Below are 3,656 nucleotides of genomic sequence, written 5' to 3'. Positions count from 1 at the left end.
GCGGCCCCCCCTCTCTGTCCCTGTCCCCCTCCCCTCTGCGCTCTTCGTCCTTGCTTGTCTCTCTCTCGGATCAGAGAGAACCAGAGGCCGTGAGTAACCGAACCCCCACATTTTGGTGCTCTTCTTGCCCCATCACGCCCCTCCCCCCGGGAGGCAGGGACGCTCCTGGGTCTGAGACCATCTGTGCACGCGTGCGTGTCCCCAGCTGCGCATCTGGTTGTCTGATCGTGCCTGGGCGTGTGTGTGTGTGTGTGTGTGTGTGTGTGTGCACACGCGTGCGCGCGCTCGTGCAAGCTCCTGGGACTGTCACTGTGTCCTGCCCGGTTTTGACCTCTGCCTTCTAGAAGGGTCTTAGCCTGAAGGCTTCTCAACTGTCCTCAGGGAATTTGTGGCATCTTCGAAATTGAGGACGGAGGATGCGACTGGTTCCAAAGATGTCCAAGAGGAGGTTCGCAGCTTTTATCTGCTTCCTGGAGGAGGCGGCCTTTGACACTGGTGTTCTAATGAGGTAAAGAAGAGCCATGTGACAAAATGCACTGAGCCCGTACTGTGTGCCAGGCCGTGCTCTGTGTGCCAGGCCGTGCTCTGGGGACGTGGCAGGGAGCAAAAGACAAACCTCCTGGCCAAGCGATGCTCGCAAAAATCTACCCGGGATGGGGTCGGGGAGAGAGGCTAGTCAAGTAAATGAATGTATAAGTATTTAAAAAATGCTCGGAGGTGACACTTGATCTGAAACAAAGCGCAGTAAGGACGGACGGGAGGTGGGGATGATGTGTATACGTGGGGGGCGGGAAAAGCCCTCAGAGGGGGTGACATCTGAGCAGAGGCCTGAAGCAAGTGAGAGGGCCATGTGGATCTCTGGGGAAGAGCATCCCGGGCAGGGAACAGCAGGTGCAAAGGCCCTGGGGTAGCCATGTGCCTGTGTGTTCCTGGAACAGTGAGGGGGCCAGGGACGGCAGGACAGGGCAAGGGGAGGCTTCTTCTACACTAGGGTCTTTATCCTCTGCGGCCCTCGGATTCCTAGGGAGTGTGCGGATGGTGTCAGGACACCCGTGAGCTCCCTGCAGTTTAATGGCAACTGCGGGCTTGGCGTTTGTGTGTTTTCCCCGCCACAGAGATGGCCCATCATTTTCATCTTATTTTCACAAAAGGATGCTCAACCCCCCAAAAAGTATAAATCATCACTCCAGAGGGATAACGCCAAAGAGAAGTGAGAGGTCCAGAAAGAAGGAAGGAGAAAGTCTCGGGAGAAGGGACAGAGAGCCAGAGAGGCAGAGGCTGAGAGAGCGGGCTGGAGGCCTGGGCCGCCCCGCTGGGCTCTCTAAGGGTATTTTTACGACCTCGTAAACAGCTCAACTGTTTTTCCTTCATCCTCTCATCTTGTGGAAATTAAGCCTGGGGCAGGGGTGGGGGCAGGGGTGAGACCCCTGGAGCTGCGGCCTGGGGGGTAGGGGTCAGGACAGCACGTCCCAGTGGGGGCTCCCTCGGACGCTGCCAGGCCGACTTCTCCGCGGAGGGTTCAGCCTCCGCTCGGGCCTCCCCAGCGTCTCCGTCCGCCCGCACGCCTCAGTCTCTCACCCTCACTCCCTTCGCATCCCCCTGGATCTTTCCCGGTCCTTTTCCTGTCACGGTTCCCGACTGTGCCTTCTGACCGCCCTCAGCATCCCGTCCACCCGCTCCCTGGCTTCCTCCGGGAACCGTGGCCTGGACCCACCTCAGACGGACCCTTCCCTGTCTGAGCCTCGGTGTCTCCACCTGCTGGATGAGCAGCGGGCCAGGCTGTGGGGGACGATGGGGACCCGTTAGACTAGAGGGTGCCAGGACTGCCCAGAAGTCAGGCATGCAGTTGCCCCCCAGATGACGCTGGCCCTTTAAGGAAGACTGGGGGCGGGAAAGGGACAACTCCAACCACTGCCACACGCACCCCTTCCCCCGGATAGGGGTTTTGGAGCAGAAAATTAATTTAAATCATTTTTTAATTAAAGATGCAAAGCTCTCTGTGTAACCCCCCCCCCGCCCCCAATGGCCCTCTGCCGAGGTTCAGGGTGGAGGACCCGGGGTCTGGGCCCCCAGCCTCGCTTTGTGTCTTGGGGGGCATGCTGAGGTCCCCTTGCCCAAGCTGATTCTGAAAACTAGGAGTGTGGCCTGAGGGACAGTCCCAGTGGGGGTCGAGTGGACAGAGGGACAGCTATGATTGTATCTTAACTGGGTGGACGTCCAGTGAGGCCACTGAGGGGTGTGATTCAGGGAAAGGAGCGCAGAGGGGTCTTCCGGCCTGAGGAGCAGGGGGAGGGGCTTGGGCTCCCGGGCATAGATCTTTTTAATTAGAGAGGAGCGAGATGTTGGCGAGGGGAATGAGTGTCTGGGAGACAAACTGGGGGGAAAGGCGAGGGCCTGGAAGAGGAGGGGCTGCCCGGTCCTCACTCCCGCACCCCAGTCTGTGTGTGTGTGTCACACACACACACACACACACACACACACACACACACACCTGTCCCATCTCTCTCTGACTTCAGGCCCCCTCTGCCGAGCTGTCTCCCTTCGGTGGGCCTCAGACCTGGAGCCTCGCGTCCCAGGAAAGGGCACCAGCGGGGGCCAGGCCTGGGTCCTGGCGGGTGCCTGATGCTCGCTGACCCCGGTGTGGCTGCGTCTGTGAGGGTGACGTCCGGGTTCCTGAGTGCCAGCATCTGAAAGTGTCTTAACGGCACATGTGCTCTCTCTCTGGGTGTGTGTGCGTGTCAGCGTGGGCACAGATTCCCAGGGGAGTACTGGCCCAGGGAGGGGGCCCGCCCCTCAGCCCCAGCCTGGCCCCGTTTCACAGATGGGAAGGCCCTCCAGGTCTCCCCAGCACAGGCTTCCTCCCAACTTGGCTGCGGACCTCTGGGTGGCCTGGGCAGGACCCTCTCGCTCACCTCAGCACCCCACCCCCCACCCGAGCACTGACCACTGGGGCTGCGCCGACCAGATGGCCCCCTTCCCCGGGACCCCCGGGGATCCCCAAGACCTGCTGTCAGAGGTCGCGGGAGCGCAGGGCTCAGGGCCCCCTCCTCTCTCACCCTTGGTCCTGCCCGCTCTTGCCTCAGTTTCCCCTCTTTATCGTCAGCTCTGTGTTTGTCTCTCCATCTCTTCCCCTCCTTGGGGAGCCCTCCTCCCTCGGTCCCAGGCTCTCTAAGGGTCTTTAACTCTGCTCAAGGTGGGGGGTAAAGGAATTCTAGACGAGGGATCCTTTGTGTCTGTCTGCCGTCTCACGCGTCTCTCCCGCCTTCTTCCATCTCTGTGTCTCTCTTTCTCCCAACACTCTCTGGTGTTCTCTGTCTCTGTGTCTCTCTCTAGCTCTCATTCTCGCTCTCACTCTCGGTCTCTCCCTCTTCCTCGGCCCCCGCTCCATCTCTGGGGACCTCTGTCTCTCCGCCTTTGTGTCCCCGCCTCTCTCTGCCCATGCCCCCGTGTCCCTGGATTTCTGCGTTCCTGTCTCTGTCCCTCGCTGCCCCATCCCTCTGCCCAGCCTTCTCTTAGATGCTTTGCCTCGAATCCCCAGTTCCTCCCCCAGCCTGGCCTGGCTCCAGGAGGAGGAAACATTTATCTTGGTGGGGCACCCCCGCCCCACGCCCGCCCCTCTACCCGCCTCCCGGGCCCATCCATCACTGGAGCCGGCG

This window comes from Pteropus alecto, unplaced genomic scaffold (genome assembly GCF_000325575.1).
Source record: "Pteropus alecto unplaced genomic scaffold, ASM32557v1 scaffold41, whole genome shotgun sequence".
Taxonomy (NCBI): domain Eukaryota; kingdom Metazoa; phylum Chordata; class Mammalia; order Chiroptera; family Pteropodidae; genus Pteropus; species Pteropus alecto.
Note: the sequence above shows the minus strand (reverse complement) of the source record.